The sequence below is a fragment of the Branchiostoma lanceolatum genome, chromosome 7 (assembly GCF_035083965.1).
Source record: "Branchiostoma lanceolatum isolate klBraLanc5 chromosome 7, klBraLanc5.hap2, whole genome shotgun sequence".
NCBI lineage: Eukaryota > Metazoa > Chordata > Leptocardii > Amphioxiformes > Branchiostomatidae > Branchiostoma > Branchiostoma lanceolatum.
This window is the reverse complement of record NC_089728.1, coordinates 19,323,396-19,334,410: the sequence shown is the minus strand read 5'-3', so window position 1 is coordinate 19,334,410 and position 11,015 is coordinate 19,323,396. Positions and strand designations below refer to the sequence as shown.

General features: G+C 52.1%; 1 long non-coding RNA gene across 1 annotated transcript; it reads left to right on the top strand.

Annotated features, from left to right (window-relative positions):
• The first annotated feature begins 274 nt into the window (after positions 1-274).
• Positions 275-11,015, top strand: LOC136438252 (uncharacterized). The gene is made up of 4 exons (XR_010756411.1): positions 275-371; positions 7,849-7,933; positions 8,664-8,713; positions 10,962-11,015. It is a non-coding gene; the product is annotated as an uncharacterized lncRNA (long non-coding RNA).

The window sequence follows — 11,015 nt, the reverse complement described above, 5'->3', positions numbered from 1 at the left end:
CATATGATGATGCCATATCTAGTCCTTCCTACAAAAGATCACGTGTTGTAAAATGTAAATTGTGGGAAGGTAACGACCATTGGTCGCTAAGGGAAGACTTAATCTTTTCTTGAAGACTCGATATTTTCTTAAGGACTATGCTTGAGATGTCCCGAAATAAGACACCTTCCAGCAACTTAGGACACCCTGGCAGTGAGCCATATTAACTCAAATAGGCATATCAAACGTATTATCGTTGGTATGAAAGCAAGGACACCCCTATGCCACAGGTTTGAAATGTACGGATGATACTGTGTGACCCTCCACCCCATCAGTTCGAGACAGACGTCGAGGCCAGTAGTCGAGACCAAACTTCCTCAGCTATAACAGTGGTGAGTACCGAATCTATTTCTTCTAACATTTGCTAAGCAGAGGAGGGTCTTGTGAGCGGGGATAAGCCAGGGTCGTGTCGACGGGTTTGAGCGGGGATAGGGCCATGTGGACGGGGTTAGAGCGGGGGAGGGCCATATGGACGAGGTGAGAGTGGGGACCGACAGGGCCATATGGACGGGCTTTGAGCGGGGACAGGGCCATATGGACGAGGTGAGAGTGGGGACCGACAGGGCCATATGGACGGGCTTTGAGCGGGGATAGGGCCATATGGACGGGATTTGAGCAGGGACAGGGCCATATGGACGAGGTGAGAGGGGGGACCGACAGGGCCATATGGACGGGCTTTGAGCGGGAATGGGACCATATGGACGGGCTTTGAGCGGGGATAGCGGCATATGGACGAGTTGAGTGTGGGGACAGGGCCATATGGACGGGCTTTGAGCGGGGATAGGGCCATATGGACGGGCTTTGACCGAGGATAGGGCCATATGGATGGAGTTTGAGCGGAAACAGGGCCATATGGACGGGCTTTGAGTGGGGGTTGAGCCACATGGACGAGCTTTGAGTGGGGATAGAGCCGTGTGGAAGGGGTTAGAGCGGGGACAGGGCCGTGTGGAGGGGGTTTAAGCGGGGACAAGGCCGTGTCGACGGATTTTTGGCAGGGATAGGGCAGTTCCGACGGAGTAAAAGACAATGTAACTGAAACATTTTGAACAGTAATGGCGTCAGGAAGGAGAGTAGGTGTGGGAAAATGTGAGATAATCTTTTTAAACCAACAGAATACTGGCCAACGTTGCCGTATGTGTCCATAAAGTGGATGAAAACGTGCGCTTATACCATCCGTTCTGACGAACTTTGAGCAGGGATAGGGCCGTTCCGACGGGTTTTGAGCGGTGATAGGGCCGTTCTGACGGGTTTTGAGCGGGGACAGGGCCCTTCCGACGGACTTTGAGTGGGGATAGGGCCGTTCAGACGGGCTTTGAGCGGGGATAGGGCCGTTCTGACGGGTTTTGAGCGGGGATAGGGCCGTTCCGACGGGTTTTGAGCGGGGATAGGGCCGTTCCGACGGGTTTTGAGTGGGGATAGGGCCGTTCAGACGGGCTTTGAGCGGGGACAGGGCCGTTCCGACGGACTTTGAGTGGGGATAGGGCCGTTCAGACGGGCTTTGAGCGGGGATAGGGCCGTTCAGACGGGTTTTGAGCGGGGACAGGGCCCTTCCGACGGACTTTGAGTGGGGATAGGGCCGTTCAGACGGGCTTTGAGCGGGGATAGGGCCGTTCTGACGGGTTTTGAGCGGGGATAGGGCCGTTCCGACGGGTTTTGAGCGGGGATAGGGCCGTTCCGACGGGTTTTGAGTGGGGATAGGGCCGTTCAGACGGGCTTTGAGCGGGGACAGGGCCGTTCCGACGGGTTTTAAAGCGGGGATAGGGCCGTTCCAACGGGTTTTGAGCGGTGATAGGGCCGTTCCGACGGGTTTTGAGCGGTGATAGGGCCGTTCTGACGGGTTTTGAGCGGGGATAGGGCCGTTCCGACGGGTTTTGAGTGGGGATAGGGCCGTTCCAACGGGTTTTGAGCGGTGATAGGGCCGTTCTGACGGGTTTTGAGCGGTGATAGGGCCGTTCTGATTTGAGCGGGGATAGGGCCGTTCCGACGGGTTTTGAGCGGGGATAGGGCCGTTCCGACAGACTTTGAGCGGGGATAGGGCCGTTCCGACGGGTTTTGAGCGGGGACAGGGCCCTTCCGACGGGTTTTGAGCGGGGACAGGGCCGTTCCGACGGGTTTTAAAGCGGGGATAGGGCCGTTCCAACGGGTTTTGAGCGGTGATAGGGCCGTTCTGACGGGTTTTGAGCGGTGATAGGGCCGTTCCGACGGGTTTTGAGCGGTGATAGGGCCGTTCCGACGGGTTTTGAGCGGTGATAGGGCCGTTCTGACGGGTTTTAAGCGGTGATAGGGCCGTTCTGACGGGTTTTGAGCGGTGATAGGGCCGTTCCGACGGGTTTTGAGCGGGGATAGGGCCGTTCCGACAGACCTTGAGCGGGGATAGGGCCGTTCCGACGGGTTTTGAGCGGGGACAGGGCCCTTCCGACGGGTTTTGAGCGGGGACAGGGCCGTTCCGACGGGTTTTAAAGCGGGGATAGGGCCGTTCCAACGGGTTTTGAGCGGTGATAGGGCCGTTCTGACGGGTTTTGAGCGAGGATAGGGCCGTTCCGACGGGTTTTGAGCGGGGATAGTGCCGTTCTGACGGGTTTTGAGCGGTGATAGGGCCGTTCTGATTTGAGCGGGGATAGGGCCGTTCCGACGGGTTTTGAGCGGGGATAGGGCTGTTCTGACGGGTTTTAAAGCGGGGATAGGGCCGTTCCAACGGGTTTTGAGCGGTGATAGGGCCGTTCTGACGGGTTTTGAGCGGGGATAGGGCCGTTCCGACGGGTTTTGAGCGGGGACAGGGCCGTTCCGACGGACTTTGAGTGGGGATAGGGCCGTTCCGACGGGTTTTGAGAGGGGACAGGGCCCTTCCGACGGGTTTTGAGCGGGGATAGGGCCGTTCCGACGGGTTTTGAGTGGGGATAGGGCCGTTCCGACGGGCTTTGTGCGGGGATAGGGCCGTTCCGACGGGCTTTGTGCGGGGATAGGGCCGTTCCGACGGGTTTTGAGCGGGGACAGGGCCGTTCCGACGGGTTTTGAGCGGGGATAGGGCCGTTCCGACGGGTTTTGAGTGGGGACAGGGCCCTTCCGACGGGTTTTGAGCGGGGATAGGGCCGTTCCGACGAGTTTTGAGCGGGGACAGGGCCCTTCCGACGGGTTTTGAGCGGGGATAGGGCCGTTCAGACGGGTTTTGAGCGGGGATAGGGCCGTTTAGACGGACTTTGAGTGGGGATAGGGCCGTTTAGACGGACTTTGAGCGGGGATAGGGCCGTTCCGACGGGTTTTGAGCGGGGATAGGGCCGTTCAGACGGATTTTGAGCGGGGACAGGGCCGTTCCGACGGACTTTGAGTGGGGATAGGGCCGTTCCGACGGGTTTTGAGCGGGGACAGGGCCGTTCTGACGGATTTTGAGCGGGTATAGGGCCGTTCAGACGGGTTTTGAGCGGGGACAGGGCCGTTCCGACGGACTTTGAGTGGGGATAGGGCCGTTCCGACGGGTTTTGAGAGGGGACAGGGCCGTTCCGACGGGTTTTGAGCGGGGATAGGGCCGTTCCGACGGGCTTTGTGCGGGGATAGGGCCGTTCCGACGGGCTTTGAGCGGGGATAGGGCCGTTCCGACGGACTTTGAGTGGGGATAGGGCCATTCCGACGGGTTTTGAGCGGGGACAGGGCCCTTCCGTCGGGTTTTTAGCGGGGATAGGGCCGTTCCGCGATCCGACGGGCTTTGTGCGGGGATAGGGCCGTTCCGACGGGTTTTGAGCGGGGATAGGGCCGTTCCGACGGGTTTTGAGAGGGGACAGGGCCGTTCCGACGGGTTTTGAGCGGGGATAGGGCCGTTCTGACGGGTTTTGAGCGGGGATAGGGCCGTTCCGACGGGTTTTGAGTGGGGATAGGGCCGTTCCGACGGACTTTGAGTGGGGATAGGGCCGTTCCGACGGACTTTGAGTGGGGATAGGGCCGTTCCGACGCGTTTTGAGCGGGGACAGGGCCGTTCCGACGGGTTTTGAGTGGGGATAGGGCCGTTCCGACGGGTTTTGAGTGGGGATAGGGCCGTTCTGACGGGTTTTGAGCGGGGACAGGGCCGTTCCGACGGGTTTTGAGTGGGGATAGGGCCGTTCCGACGGACTTTGAGTGGGGATAGGGCCGTTTCGACGGGTTTTGAGCGGGGACAGGGCCCTTCCGACGGGTTTTGAGCGGGGATAGGGCCGTTCCGACGGGTTTTGAGCGGGGACAGGGCCCTTCCGACGGGTTTTGAGCGGGGGTAGGGCCGTTCCGACGGGTTTTGAGCGGGGACAGGGCCGTTCCGACGGGTTTTGAGCGGGGACAGGGCCGTTCCGACGGGTTTTGAGTGTGGATAGGGCCGTTCAGACGGGTTTTGAGCGGGGATAGGGTCGTTCTGACGGGCTTTGAGCGGGGATAGGGCCGTTTGGACGGGTTTTGAGCGGGGACAGGGCCGTTCCGACGGACTTTGAGTGGGGATAGGGCCGTTCCGACGGGTTTTGAGCGGGGATAGGGCCGTTCCGACGGGCTTTGAGCGGGGATACTCAGGCAATTTAAGGCCTGTGACAATTTCTGTCGAACAGGAATTTCGAACCGCTCAGTGACCGCAGGTAACCTGGCGAGGCCATGACGTTTTCAGAATGGCCCAATCGGGTACAATGTAACGTTATATTGCAAAAACATGACTTTACTACATATTTGGCATACTAACTACTTTTGGCGGGACTTATGAATAATAACGGTACAGATATTGATCAAATATCTATCAAATATTGACATAAGTAGAGGCTATTAACAAAAAGGGACCCCCGTGGAAGCTGCAAAATGGTACCGGCCGAACATGTTCGAACGTTCGAACGGCCCCCCGGAGTGTGGTATGGCGCGAAAACGGCGGGGAATTTAAACATCAGCTTAAATCCCCGTAGTATGCCAGCTTTAATTGCTATTTCCCCGGTCAAAATCACATGATTCCTAGAAAAAGCAATGAATCTGTTAGTATTATACCTTGCTGAAAAATATTATCCAAGGCTATTTGACCTTAGAATGATCATATTTTAGCAAGAGCAATTTTTGAGGGAAAATTAGAAAAAAATCACTGTTTTTAATGTTTTGGCCCCAAATAAAACACGATTTCTTCAAGTTAGACAAAATAGCCTTGGACAGATTAATTTCAATTCTAATTATCTCCTATGTCGTAAAAATTCAAGGATAAAGTCCCTGTCCCCGCCGGGGAATTCACAGATCAATGAACAGCAGTATTTTTTTTACCAAAATCTTTGTTTTTAACCCAAAAATATATGAGATTGAAAATTTTCTTGTTTTGATATTCTAAATATTTGTCATTTCCATCATCTGGCCAATTTTTTTTTAAAATAGATAGATACATCAAAAGTAACATGCAAATAACTGCTAACCTAGCCAACCCGCAGGTGTCACAGGCCTTAATTGGGCTGAGTAGGGCCGTTTAGACGGGTTTTGAGCGGGGACAGGGCCGTTCTGACGGACTTTGAGCGGTGATAGGGCCGTTCCGACGGACTTTGAGTGGGGATAGGGCCGTTCCGACGGGTTTTGAGCGGGGATAGGGCCGTTCCGACGGGTTTTGAGCGGGGACAGGGCCGTTCCGACGGACTTTGAGTGGGGATAGGGCCGTTCCGACGGGTTTTGAGTGGGGATAGGGCCGTTCCGACGGGTTTTGAGCGGGGACAGGGCCGTTCCGACGGACTTTGAGTGGGGATAGGGCCGTTCCGACGGGTTTTGAGCGGGGACAGGGCCGTTCCGACGGGCTTTGAGCGGGGATAGGGCCGTTTAGACGGGTTTTGAGTGGGGACAGGGCCGTTTAGACGGACTTTGAGCGGGGATAGGGCCGTTCCGACGGGTTTTGAGCGGGGATAGGGCCCTTCCGACGGGCTTTGAGCGGGGATAGGGCCGTTTAGACGGGTTTTGAGCGGGGACAGGGCCGTTCCGACGGACTTTGAGTGGGGATAGGGCCGTTCCGACGGGTTTTGAGCGGGGACAGGGCCCTTCCGACTGGTTTTGAGCGGGGATAGGGCCGTTCCGACGGATTTTGAGCGGGTATAGGGCCGTTCAGACGGGTTTTGAGCGGGGACAGGGCCGTTCCGACGGACTTTGAGTGGGGATAGGGCCGTTCCGACGGGTTTTGAGCGGGGACAGGGCCCTTCCGACGGGTTTTGAGCGGGGATAGGGCCGTTCCGACGGGTTTTGAGCGGTGATAGGGCCGTTCTGATTTGAGCGGGGACAGGGCCGTTCAGACGGATTTTGAGCGAGGATAGGGCCGTTCCGACGGGTTTTGAGCGGGGATAGTGCCGTCCCGACGGACTTTGAGCGAAGATAGTGTGGTTCCGACGGACTTTGAGCGGGGATAGGGCCGTTCCGACGGGTTTTGAGCGGGGATAGGGCCGTTCTGACGGACTTTGAGCGGGGATAGGGCCGTTCAGACGGACTTTGAGCGGGGATAGGGCCGTTCCGACCGACTTTGAGCGGGGATAGGGCCGTTCTGACGGACTTTGAGCGGGGATAGGGCCGTTCTGACGGACTTTAAGTGTGGATATGGCCGTTCCGACGGGTTTTGAGCGGGGATAGGGCCGTTCCGACGGGTTTTGAGCGGGGATAGGGCCGTTCCGACGGGTTTTGAGCGGTGATAGGGCCGTTCTGATTTGAGCGGGGACAGGGCCGTTCAGACGGATTTTGAGCGAGGATAGGGCCGTTCCGACGGGTTTTGAGCGGGGATAGTGCCGTCCCGACGGACTTTGAGCGAAGATAGTGTGGTTCCGACGGACTTTGAGCGGGGATAGGGCCGTTCCGACGGGTTTTGAGCGGGGATAGGGCCGTTCTGACGGACTTTGAGCGGGGATAGGGCCGTTCAGACGGACTTTGAGCGGGGATAGGGCCGTTCCGACCGACTTTGAGCGGGGATAGGGCCGTTCTGACGGACTTTGAGCGGGGATAGGGCCGTTCTGACGGACTTTAAGTGTGGATAGGGCCGTTCCGACGGGTTTTGAGCGGGGATAGGGCCGTTCCGACGGGTTTTGAGCGGGGATAGGGCCGTTCCGACGGACTTCGAGCGGGGATAGGGCCGTTCAGACGGGTTTTGAGCGGGGAGCCATGTCGACGGGTTTTGAGTTGGGATAGGGCCATGTCGACGGGTTTTGAGGGGGATAGGGTCGAACGCGTGTCGACGGGGTTTGAGCGGGGACAGGGCGTGCCAAAAAGACTTTTAAGGGCCGTGTGGAAGGAGCTATAGCGGGGACAGGGCGGTGTCGACGGGGCAGGGATTTGGACTTGAAACGTAAACATGAAACCTCTGAAGAAAGCTGTAAATGGATTTTTAAAAGATACTGGATTTATCTATTTGTTTCCTTGAACGTAACTAAAGCAGGCGCATTTCGTTTTCATGGTTTACAACATGGTAAGGATTCTGTGACATTGTTTAATTAAGCGCATTTATTGTCACAGTACAGTAACAACAGTTCGTTTTCTTTGATAAAAAACAACGTAACGCCGCATTTAATCCCCTGTCACACCTGTGCGTATATACAAGTCCGGATGGGTTAGATATTAACATGTTTTTTTGGTTTAGATTAAGTTTGCAGCCGAATTAGTGATTACTTAGGTTCGATCACTAAGCTGCACAACGGTGGGTCAAAGTAGAAAACAACCTTTACCCCGCAAACCTTACCTAAATAAAAAAAAAAATTAATGTGCAACTCACGCACACTTGAATATACGCACAACTGTGACAGGGCCCTTAGGTTGTGAAGATGATTCCGTTACAATACCAGGTTATAGATAAATGTATCGTCTTCGATCATGCAGGGTTGGAGACAACTTTGAGTCATCATGGCTGTTCACCGCATCTTGGCAATCTCTGCCGTACTTCTCGTCGCCTTCAGTGTTCAAGGTGGGTTTGTTTGTTTGTTTGTTTGTTTGTTTGTTTTTGTTTGCTTGCTTGTATTGCATACCCGGTAGACCGCCTCATGGCGTAACACATCAGGTTTGTACTGAAGAGTACAAGCTTCATATCAGGACAAATTCATATGATCCACTCACACCGAGAAGGACCCCTACTCTTTTCGATAATTGTGGCGGGTCCTATTTCGCGCTCAAGATGTAACTCTCCTCAAACACGGGACCTCCATTTCACGTCCTATCCGAGGGACGTCCCTAACCGAAGCTAGGTACTCATTTTCACCTAAGTAAAGTGAGGAAAGTCGTGTCAAGTGCCTTTCCTAAGGGCACAACGTCAATGGGACAAAACAGGGAACCCCGGATTCGAACTCAGTACCTTTTGGTTCTGGGGTCAAACACCCTGCCACTGCGCCACCGCGACGCCACGAGTTATTTATCTAAAAACACTCCCGTACAAACAAACAAACAAACAAACAAACAAAAAATAGACATACAAACACCATTCACGCTTTGATATAGAGAGACATGTCGGTTATTTGCTATTTCTGCGTGTTTTTTTCTGTTTTAAAAAAGTTTCGACCGTAGCATCATTTTTGAGAAGGGCTGAGAAGGAAATTGGAAACGATGTGTATGTGCAAATCTTCTCTTAGTGTACATGCGCTGTAATCGTTGCTCCTTGGTTGTTCTCATGACTGAAAATGTTCCTTTTGTTGTTATTTCAGGAGCCCTGGCTGAAGAACGCTCCGGCAAAGGCCTTCTTGCTGATCTATTGGTAGGCAACTTTCGCTACACTTCACTTGAGTCATGAAAGTCGATTGGAATTTTACTGGATGGTTGATTGTTTTTCCTACATGGTATTAAATAGGTAGCAATGTGTTTACAGTATATGCCCACTACCCACGAAATGAAGGAAGCAAGATATTAGACCTTTATCAATGTGGCATTAAAAGACACCCCTGATCTTACAGTTATTGATGGTTCCGTTCCAGTTTATTCTCTGGAGACACACGCAGCAGCATGTTGTGGAAAATACTTATCGGGAGTTTTTTTTACGCGCTCAAACTCACGGCGCTGGTTGCCAGAGAATGGTCAGGTTTTGATGAATGAATTTTGAACACATATACATTAATCTAAAGAGCATACTTGGATAAGAAATGCATTCGTACTGTCTATGACCCCTTCATGCTTCGCGTTACAAGCGGCAAACGCTGTGAGACGTTTTCGCGAATGTACGTATACCTTCCGATTTGGTGCTACGCCAGACAGTGTGCCTAACTTAGCACGTTTCTGCAATTTTTCTCTCTTCAGATCTAGAAGTTGGTGATGGAGTTAAGAAAATGTAAATTAGACCTGTAGTCTATTACATTTTAGCTTTCTTTCGACTGGAAAATTGTGACTGTGAGCACCTCTCACGTCATGTGAGAATGGCTATATCTAACGCATCCCAGCTAGCTCATGTTTTCACGGGGAATAGGCTACTACGTACTGAATGCGCGGCCCGACGTACGTAGTGAATGTGTAGCGACGTGCGACTGACAAAAATATTGCGAAAAAATGACACCGTTCACATCAACAACACTCCGTCCAATTATTGGCAAATATCTTCAACATCTCTTTGTACAGTTTCCTTTCCATAGACGGTACCAATCACATATTAGAGCGTAACAAATCTCTGGACTTCGCTGTGCGTTCAATCGTCCCGCCACGATCACGGCCAGAAAAAATGGCGGGAAAACAACATCGCCAGACGACAGCAATGTTTATGTTGTTTTACTTTTAGTCGGTTTTCTACTTATGACAACATTCACCTGCTTAAAGACCTAACTTATAGTTCGAATGTGTATGATAGTTTGGTGCAGGATGTTTATTTCGGTGCGCAGTGACCAAATAGTCAGCGCTTCCATCATTATTGTCAAAATTCTATTTTTCGACAAAACAAGAAATGAATATGCACATGTATATCTTTAATGCATAATGACAGCTCAGTGCATGGACTTGGTTTACTTACCTTTCTTATCATCATAGTCAGTGGTGACAAACACGGCGTAATTATGCATAATAAGATCAGTAGAAAAGACGTGCGATGTTAGGGCGCGTGCGATGTTAGGGCGACCCCCGTTATTTTTGTCTCAAAAGGCAGTTTATGACAACAGCAAATCCTTAACGTGGCCAAACTAAACAAGCCGCTAGACAAAGGGCACATAACCCAACATCTGCTTGGAGAAAAACCGATTAACACAGACCCACAAAAGCCAACGACACTAATGACCTGTTCCAAATTTCGATAAAGATAGGGGTGTTTTCTGACATGTTTCATGACCAATCAAAACTGCTACGGTGTGAAAAAAAAACGTGCATCATCTCGCACATACTATAGTTCTAGCAGACGACATGCCTAGCTACAAACAAACGACATAATAATGCAGGAGAGGGATCGTGAGTTTAAAGCCCCCTCTCATGATCAATGGACCCGCGGCACGCTGGCGGCATCGCTGCGTCCTAAACTGGATTTGTGTTAACCTTGGCTTTAGAATGGGAATATCATTCAAATCGTACAAGTATGACCAAAAAGACAACAAAACACACAAAGCTTAAAAATTCGTTTTTGTCGATGAATTTCTTTGAGTGCTTTGTCAATTCATTCGGACGCAGCGACGCCGCCAGCGTGCCGCGGGTCCAGTGAGAGGGGGGCTTTAGCTGCGAACGTACAGACATGACCAACTGCAATACCCTTGTCATAGGTCACTGACTAATCAAAAATCTATTTGATGCTGTATAAGTAAATGTGTATCAAATCCCAAATTCTAAAAAGACAATATCAAACAATGTTTCCGTGCACATCTACATGCACTTTTTAGGACACGTCACATGATTACAACACATACATCAAAATGATATTAGCCTTCATATTCATAATTATGTAGCTGCGAGTATGTTGTATAGACATACCTTTGTCTCAAAACAACTGTTTTGTTTTCATTGATTTTCTTTCTTAACAGTTTTGTTGATTGTTTCTACAGGAAACCATCATCGCTAAAATCGGTGAACTGAAAAGTAGCGATGGCCCAAAAGAG